General features: G+C 34.1%; 1 non-coding gene across 1 annotated transcript; it reads right to left on the reverse strand.

The window, feature by feature from the left end:
• Positions 1-8,338: 8,338 nt before the first annotated feature.
• Trnak-uuu lies at positions 8,339-8,412 on the reverse strand. Its single transcript has one exon. It is a non-coding gene; the product is annotated as a tRNA-Lys (tRNA).
• Between the last annotated feature and the right edge of the window lie 1,666 nt (positions 8,413-10,078).

The raw sequence follows: 10,078 nt of genomic DNA on the forward strand, positions 1-10,078 counted from the left end.
CCGTATCTTCTTTTATTTCGCAAAAATGGCAAAAGGGATCTGGTAGGATACCCATTACGAAGAGGTGTCTTCTCAGTGGGCAGTGGCCCGTCAGAATACCTATCAGCCTCCTAATTCCCTTCCTTGAGATAGAGAATAGCCATTTCGATTCTGGTGGAGCAACATAAATAAGCCTGTATAGATATCAGAAAAAGAGGTAGCAGCGGAATTCGTCCGTGCTTGTGCGAAGGCCTATGCAGGGTAAAATTGCAACCCTGAAAGAGGAAAGAAAAGCCCTGGTCTGACGGATGTACATGGGAGTCCCTAGTAAAGCTTTGGGATTTGATAAAAAGCCTTAAGCCTAACGAAGAGCTCTTCTATGTTAAAGTAGATTGCTCAATTTGCCTCAATATATGCGTGAGGTCGTAAAGAGCCCAACTCATTTCAACATTTAACCTTTTGGTGTGGGTTAGGTTATGCTAAACTAGTTAGAATTAGGAAGTGGATAATGCACAAAACTTCATTTAAAATCCATCGCAGAAACTATCGGCAGAACACCACATAATACACTAAGGACTTGTCAACATTCCTAGTTCTTAGGACAAGAATGCTGTCTGGAAACTGTAGACTTGAGATATTGATGAATAAATTCAGACCAACAGAAGCAAGCTTGTGCATATATTGCCAGGAAAAAGCACACTTTGTTGGTGCCAAGGCCTATGCACGCTGAGGTTCCTATTACTTGGAGAGGAAAACCCCAGTCTGAAAGGTACACACGGTAGTGCTTAGAGAAGTTCTTGGCTCTGATAAAAAAACATTAAGTTTAACCAAGGGCTTTATATAATAACGGAGATTGCTGAATAGAACAATATTGATCGCAGTGTGTAAGGTCGTAAAAAGGCCGCCTCCTTTTAACCTTAACCTTAACCAGCATAGGAAAGGTCCTCTTATTTTTTTTTCAAAACTAATTAAAAGGGTTTTTATGGCCAAGGGTTTAAAAAAGATCATCTCAGTTTGAATTTTCCACGGGTTTCCACCTTCTGACGGTCATCGAAGATCGAAAGAAGGAAAAGTGTTAAAGAATATATCAAAAGTAGTAGTCCGAGGACGGTATAATAATCACCATTAATCTTCTCTTCTAAAGACCCTGTATTGCTTGGAATTCCATAGGCTGCAGTTTTATAATTCTAACGCAACTACTAATTAATTAATTTGTAACGAATGCCATTTCTACTTGACGTTTCTTGAAATTTGACAGTAGCACATGCTGTTTAGATCTTTCAAATATTGCCGCACACTTATTATATCAGGTTTAAATCTTTCTTCATTCTGTCGGTAACAGCAAGAGCTTTGTAGTTTCAACGGTGTACTCTGCCCAGTTTAGGTAATTCTTTAGATTAATTAAGGTTTTTAGTTGAGATAAAAAAGCCAATGTCACGAGCGGGATTCGAACCCACGACCTTCGGCTAGATACGCCGCTACTCTACCACCTGAGATTAATTGAAAGATATTAATTGGTCAAGTGTACCACGAAAACTAGTGAATTCTTTAGTATTCCATTTGTCCGAGCCGCTGGACAGGACCAACCTCTCGCAGAACCTGTCTTGCCGTAGGTTCTGTCACCACCTTTCAATCCCTTGATAAAATGGTAAATCCCTTATTAAAACGATGTATGTATTGTCCTTACACTGGATATTCCATCTCCACACACAAGGCGAAATCTGATTAAGAAGAAATTTTTTTGAAGTAATGAGCTGGGAAGACCACCTGCCAGACCAGATCTCAATTCTTTGGATTAGAAATTGTGACCATTGTTGGAGGGCATGGCCTGTAGAAAAAAAGACAACAACAAAAGAATCTTCGAAAATGGATCTGATAAAAGCAGCCGTACAACTTCCTCGAGAAGTCGCTCAAAACATTGAAAAGGCCGAAAGGGTCATCATCTCTCATTAGCGATGGTTTGGTAGGATTAGGGTTGGCATGAGTGACAAAAGGAGTTAAAACCAGTGCCAATGTTTGTCAAACAAACTTTTATGATAAAGCAGTCACTACGCTTATTGATACCGTGTTTAAAGGAGAACACCATATAATAAGACATTCCAATAGGATAAACTCTATGGGATCAGATCCAATAAAAATTTACTATTATACAGTTCTTCGAAACAGACAGTACGATATCAACATTACTATATCGTTACAACTGTCATTGGGCTGGAAAAATTACTTTATTCAATTTATAATTTTAATTTGACACGTTCTCGTTACAACAAGCTTATCTTTTTCCCAACTTCTCTCGGTTAAAATCATTGTTTTTTATAAAGCCATAAACTTATAAAAAAATGGATACAAGAATGTTGTTTAAAACAATTCTGCTTCGTGATCTTAACTGGATATAAAATTAAATTGATAAACTGAAAGAATTTGGCATTGTAAAAAAATGAAGTGAAATTGTATCGAAATGTCTAATTCAGGCGTATTATTGCAAGTAATAGCCACCAAGCTTCGATCAGGGTCTCATTGTGTCCTCAATGAAGTTTGATTACTGGAGGCTACAAGCGACTATTTGTATACCAACAATTATCAACCGCAAAGCCACTGAAAGCCGTGTTCTTAGAAAATTCGGTATACAAAACAGCCAATATCCGACCAAAATTGGATCCTTTTGATATTTTCTAGCCCGAACCCTTTTATACATGGTGTCCCGTGAACAAACGTCAATACTTCGGGAGGTTATCTTACATTTCAAATTTTACTAAAAAGTCCCTATTGTCCAAAATCTGATTCTCAATTGTATTCGATGTATTCCAATTTTCAGGTGAGATCAACTTTCACAAATTTATTCCATAAAATCTCTCGTACCATGTAACATGTTAATATTATTGTAAATTTGATTAAATCAATGGAAATGTCATTGAAAATAATATGAGTTTTATTTGTTTGTTTATTGTAACTTTCAATAATTGAAAAACAAAATTAATTAGAATATAATCTTGTTCGAGTTTCTGAAGTCCTTGTGTAAGGTTAAGTAAGATTTTCTTGGTTCTGCAAATACTGACAGATATGGCGCTTACAGTAAAATTGCTCCTCTGAAGAGCTCTATGCACATATACATAATTTCTCAAAGCCCTATTTTTCACCAATGCCCACTTAACGTTTAATTGCTGAAAATTTGATTTTTTGGTAACGAACGGGTCTAAACAATTAGACATTAAGCTTTTGAAACTTCTATTAAGAAATAAAGAAACTAACAAAGTAGGCAAGAAACCTCTTTGGTACAAAATTTTGTGCAAATGAAAAAATTGACCTAAAAAACAAAAGAATCTCAAACAGCATTTTAGTGTTCTTTCATTGCTCATTCTGCTCCATTCGTCTCATCAAGTTTACTGTACACAACACTTTAAGAATTTTCGGAATAATGTTGTGAAAGGTGCACTCACCTGAAAACTGGAATATTTAGAATGAAATTGAGAATCCAGAACGACGACGAAATAAAGAAACTAACCAAGTAGGCAAGAAATATCTTTGGTACAAAATTTTGTGCATATAAAAAAATTGACCTAAAAATCAATAAAGTCTCAAACAGCATTTTAGTGTTCTTCCATTGCTCATACTCCTCCATTCGTCTCATCAAATTTACAGTAAACAACATTTTAAGAATTTTCGGAATAATGTTGAGAAAGGTTGCACTCACCTGAACACTGGAATATTTAGAATGCAATTCAGAATCCAGAACGACGACGAAATAAAGAAACTAACCAAGTAGGCAAGAAATATCTTTGGTACAAAATTTTGTGCATATAAAAAAATTGACCTAAAAATCAATAAAGTCTCAAACAGCATTTTAGTGTTCTTCCATTGCTCATTCTCCTCCATTCGTCTCATCAAATTTACAGTAAACAACATTTTAAGAATTTTCGGAATAATGTTGAGAAAGGTTGCACTCACCTGAACACTGGAATATTTAGAATGCAATTCAGAATCCAGAACGACGACGAAATAAAGAAACTAACAAAGTAGGCAAGAAATCTCTTTTGTACAAAATTTTGAGCATATGAAAAAATTGACCTAAAAAACAATAAAATCTCGAACAGCATTTTAGTGTTCTTCCATTGCTCATTCTGCTCCATCCGTCTCATCAAATTTACAGTACACAACATTTTAAGAATTTTCGGAATAATGTTGTGAAAAGTTGAACCCTGTGTAGATTTTTTCCGAGTATACTTCAAAATTCAAATGAATGAATATTTCTGAGAGAAAGTAATCATTATATTTGTATATACTTTGGAACAACCGCAGTCTCTGGGCATATAATATATATTTAATGTATTCAATATGTAACAAATAAATTTAACTTATATAATAAATTGAAATATTAGAAGCTAAATATAAGTTTATGGAACACAGCGCCTTTGACACAAAGAAAATTATTAATTCAGAAATAGACGACAAGGTTTGCCGAGCCACGCTTATAGCCCAGACAGCAAGTCTAGGAAAAAAGTGTAATACTCGTTGGTAAATAATGGCTGTTTACAGTGTGAAAAACAAACACGTGTTTTTTACACTTTCTTAACACTTTCATACTTAAAGAATTTCTGTAAAAAACTCGATGTTTATTCGATAGATATAGTTTGGGCTACTTGAAGGCGATTAGATTCAACAAGCCTCGGCACCCTGGGTGTTCAGAGTAATAACTTCATCGTCTGATCTAAGAGGGTACTGACTGATAGTACTAAGGATTTTCGGTTAGACCTCTGTTTATACGCCGTCTCCTTTCCTCCGACTAGTTCTAAGGTTGTTTGCTCCTAATCCTCACCTAGAATTGTTCATTCAGAGGAGAGTAATAAACTGACATTATTCATTCCATATGAAAACATATCTGTGTTAATAGAAACAAATATTTTATTAATTCAATCAGTGTGTCACAAGCCATGCTAAATCATAAAGTACAAAATCACGTTTTCTTTCAGATCAATATATTCATTTTTTTGTATTAAATTACAACCTTATATGCATGGAATGGAACTATTCACATGAGATTCAAAACTTTAAAAATATTTGAAGTAATTTTTTGAAAATTGCGAATCAAGTCTCCTGGTACATGTCTTGACAAACATGCAACTCGTGTTTTATGTATTTTCCATGCTAAAAATTATGTGCCTTCCAAACTGAAACATCGACTTTCTATTACGAACTGCAAAAGGAATGGATGCTTTCCACGACGTAAGTTGGGCGGGAACAGGAAAAATTCGAGCTCGAACAGAAAATCGCATGAAAATCTCATTTTTTAATCTTTCGGTACACTTTTTTTTAAAATTCAATCCAGAACTACATAAATGGCTTGGTTTGAGGGCTCTTGGAATCTCTCAGACCGTATGCTCGTTATGTCCATTTACGACAAAACGAAAACATATGACATCTGACAAGATTCAAATGGGCGATTTACGTTCCCTGTTAAATTTATTTTAAATTCTTTAGGTTTCAGATAAACAGCAAGATAAATTACATAGAACATACTAATTTCCTATTATCGAAACAGAGAGAGCTTTTATAGGTCGACTATCAGGTTGTTGATCAATATCGGGTCGTTTTTAATTCGGCAAAAGTCGGACAAATTGTCATTAAAAAGTGCTTACAACCAATATAGGGTGATTCCAAAGCTCTCCTAGAATTGTCATCCTTGCAGAGGCTGCCGAGCCGCCGCTAAGATACAATAAAAAAAATTAATAATTAACTTATATCAAACAAATTGCGTAAACTTTCCCAAAATCGTCTTCCGGCCTATGCTGGAGTAAAACCAGCAACATCTGGCTTCATAAAAATGCGCCTCTAATTGTCACTGCATTTCTCCCAATTCTGCATTTCTCTCATGGTATATATATACTTGGCATATTTAACTTATGCTAGTTCCTTGCATTTGTCCTTGGAGTTGTGTGACTAAATGTGTACACATATTTTTATTAATTTTATGCTAATATTAATGTGTGGTGATTAGTGACTGTTAGTCGATGATTATTCAGAAATCGTGAGATGCGGTCTGGTGTGATGTAGGTGTCAGAAAAATATTTTCTTTATCGTGCCAACGTTTCGATCTTTATTGAGATCATCTTCAAGGCTCAACGTGTTTATTTTCTGCATAAGTGTACCATTCTTGCGTGTCGTGTTGAGAGTGCTATTATTAATATAATTTTGATTAAAGATTTTACTGCAACATCTACATATGTATTTAAATATTTGACCTATTTGACCAGCAGGATTTTAAATTGGTTATTTTATTGTATACTTCTGGTCGAAAAACTCACTACTTTTCTATGTACTTATTTCTATTCTTTTTTTGTACTACAATTAATGCATGTATATGCAATGTTCTTAACAACAATTAATGTTTAAATTTCAATTTACAACGACCTCCGACGACAGATGGATTTAATTCCATGTTGTACTTTTATTTATATGTTCCATGATGTGCTCAAAATTGCTCTATCTATCTACTTTAATTTTACTATTATAAGTCTGTTTATAAGTAGTTAAAAAGTTTTTTTTTCGTTAATTTTGCAATCAGAGCCATGGCCCAGTACATGTGTCGTAAACGGGAGGGGGAAAATATCCTCGCCTACGGTTGTGCTTAAATCATATTTAAATGAAACTTCTACCAATATTGGAAATCGTTATTGACTTATGATTTCTATGTTTTTGAAATCATGATATGTTATTTATAATCTTTTTATGTAGTTTTGGTTGAATTGAAAAAGTTAGTGTCACGTGCGGGATTCGAACCCACGACTTTCGGCTNTCGAAAGGTGGGTTGAGATGGGGAGTTGGTGTTGGAGTGGATCGAAGTCACGATTAGCTAAACTGGTTAGAGCAGCTACGTATTGATCCGAAGGTCGTGGGTTCGAATCCCGCTCGTGACACTAACTTTTTCATGTCAGCCAAAACCTTGCATAAACAGATTAATTATTTATGTTTATTTAACCGTTTATTTTTATTCTTTTTTTAACATGTTTAATTAATTTTAATTATATTTTTTATACAACATATTTAATTTATGTTTTATACAACATGTTCAATTTGCTGTAAGTGGAGAAAATTAGCCAGTATATATTAATGTTTCTTGATGTGAAGAAATGTTTGGTAATTGAACGGAAGATCGAAGTATTTCTCTGAGAAATCCAATCATTTTATTCTTTCTTTACTGAATTTAGGTTGAATTAGGTTTAGGATCCACGAATCAACCATATTTATTGTTTTGCCCATTTTTTTATTAATTGTAATTTTTTGGAACCAGCTATGCGCGAATTTCGCAGTTGTGTAACAAGACCCTTTCTTCTTCGTAGTATCTTTGTTGCCATTTCTTAATTTGTTGTACCTTAAAGGCATAGATAACAAAAGAAAGCTAGTTTTGCCAATTTGTCCATCTTTTCATCGAATAGTTAAGAAGTTAAATGAATTAAACCGTATTTAAACAATTTATAATTGATTTCCCTTATTATATTGGTAATTCTTTTTCCATAGATAGGTTGGCCTTGTCTCGGCTTAAACAACACTATTATTGTTATTAACAACAGTACCCAATAATAAAGGTAAGAGGAAACATTATGTAGACAATTAACATATATAACAGTGCATTTTACCAACACCGTCCAACAACAGTTGCATTTTAATTGAACGCCAGTTGAAAGTTACTGTTAAGTAAGTTAAGTTCAAAGCTATCTATTTAGGCAGTGTCGTTGTGCTTTTACGGACAGGAAGATTTTATGGAAAGCATTACGCTCCGAATCGTCGGCCATGTTGTATCCGAGTGGAAACAATAATGCCATTTCATGGTAGGCTCAAATCTTTATGATAGGATAATTAAGTGTGAGCATGAATATTTCAGTTTAATGAAAGTTAACGGTTACCATGGTGGCCAGTCGAATGGAAGCCGCTACACGAGTCTACAGCATGCGTGTTAACATTTTTCGGCAACCACTATGGGCAAAACTGTGCCGATTTTTTATTAATTTATACGGGGGATGGCTTTCCTGGTCACTATGACGTGTTAGTTTCCAATGCAATTTCGAAATATAACAATTTAAGTCTAAGAGAATCGTACAATGGAGAAGAAAAATTAGATAACATACAGAAACATGTGAAATATACAGAATATACAGATGAAAAAAAAATCAAGACAAAGAAATTGGTGTCAAGTAGTAGTGAACTGACAAAATTACAAAAAGGTTCACAAATTCTAAAAAATAGAAGATCCGGAATAGAGCAAAAATAAATTATAATCCATTATATTTCGTGGTCCGATTGACCAAATAACTTCTTTCAATTAATCAATCGTGATGTAAGGAATTGGTTGCAATGAAAAAGTTAGTGTAACGAGCGGGATTCGAACCCACGACCTTCGGCTCAAAAGGCTGCTGCTCTAACCACCTGAGCTATCGTGACTTCGATCAACTCGGACCTCCACTCCTCACCTCAACCTACCTTTCGAATTTTCCCTTTTTTTGCCATTTTAAACATTAAAAGATTAATTAATTGAAAGAAGTAATTTGGTCAATCAGACCACTAAATATAATGGATAATTCATAATACAGCAAAATCACTCTCAATTAATCGTCGTGTAATCAGGATTCGATTCTCGGCGATAAATGAAATGTCCACGGAGCTCTTAGTGAAGATATACTTCGTTTTACTTACTAAATCCATTATATTTCGTGGCCCGATTGACCAAATAACTTCTTTCAATTAATTAATCTTTATGTAAGGTATTGGTTGAAATGAATACCTTACAAAAAGATTAATTAATTGAAAGAAGTTATTTGGTCAATCGGACCACGAAATAGAATGGTTATATACACCGTTCAACTATTTCTCAGTGTAAGATATAAATTTTACACTATATAGTGGGTGAAAATTCACAAAATTAATTTTTTATCATCTACCAACCGGTGCTGTTTGTTTAATTAAATGTTTTCGTTAATTTTTTTTGTTGCTAAATATTATTTGATGTTACAAGTGCAATCTACAGAGGGAAAACAATATAGCTGTTGTGAGTCAAAATTAACTACTTTAGAAAAAATTGTGTCCAAATTTTAAAAGAAAACTTACATTACAAACAATTTCTAACGGTTGACGTTGAAAATTTATTATTTAAACGGACGTCTTCTACATAATGACTATTATGAATTAATAAACAGTAAGTACCCTTCTACGAATCGATATACCTACCTAGCCCGCACAACTGTAGTGTAATGCTGCTTGCCTATGCGAAGCGAGTAACTCTAGAATGCTAACTACACGCCTACGAGGTGCGCAATGTGTTCCATTAACCGGAAACTCGGAATTCCACCAAATGCCGAAATCCTATACTCATTTTTAGAATAACTTCAGAATGACGGTTGTACTACAAATTTTGCATACGTAAAATATAGATATCGGTTGTCAGCGGAAACAAAAAATACACACTTAAAACACTTAACAAAAAAAAAAAAATAGGTAGATAATATAGTCTCGTATAAGAATAAGATGAACCGTTAGCAATTATTCGTAACTTTATATGAGGAAAAGAAATGCTTTTATCAACAAAAAGCAATATAACTGGTACATTTTATTAAACAATACAGCAATTAATATGCATGTCACCTCTCACGGAGATGACCTGTTTAAACTTGTTTTTTTTTTTTAAATAGTTTTTCTTTTCGTTATGTAGCCTTTCTTATTGATGTAAATAGTTTTAATGGTACGATTTGTATATACAAGAATAACTTTTTTTGGCTGGATATTCATGTTGGTTGATTTATAAGTATTGGCCTGTCTCATTATGGTAAACATCATTATAAATTTCACCACTATTTTTAAACATTAAACCCTTTAAGTTTGCTATATCATATTTTCAAACGTAATTTACTCTTATAAGAAATCCATTACATTTCGTGGCCCGATTGACCACATAATTTCTTTCAATTAATTGATCTTTATGTAAGGTATTGGTTGAAATGAAAGGAGGGAAAATTCGAAAGGTACGTTCAGATGGGAGGTTGGTGTCCGAGTGGATCGAAATCACGATGGCTCAAGTGGTAGAGCAGCGGCGTATTGAGCCGAAGGTCGTGGG

This window comes from Cimex lectularius, unplaced genomic scaffold (assembly GCF_000648675.2).
Source record: "Cimex lectularius strain Harlan isolate CLEC.00 unplaced genomic scaffold, Clec_2.1 scaffold78, whole genome shotgun sequence".
NCBI classification, from domain to species: domain Eukaryota; kingdom Metazoa; phylum Arthropoda; class Insecta; order Hemiptera; family Cimicidae; genus Cimex; species Cimex lectularius.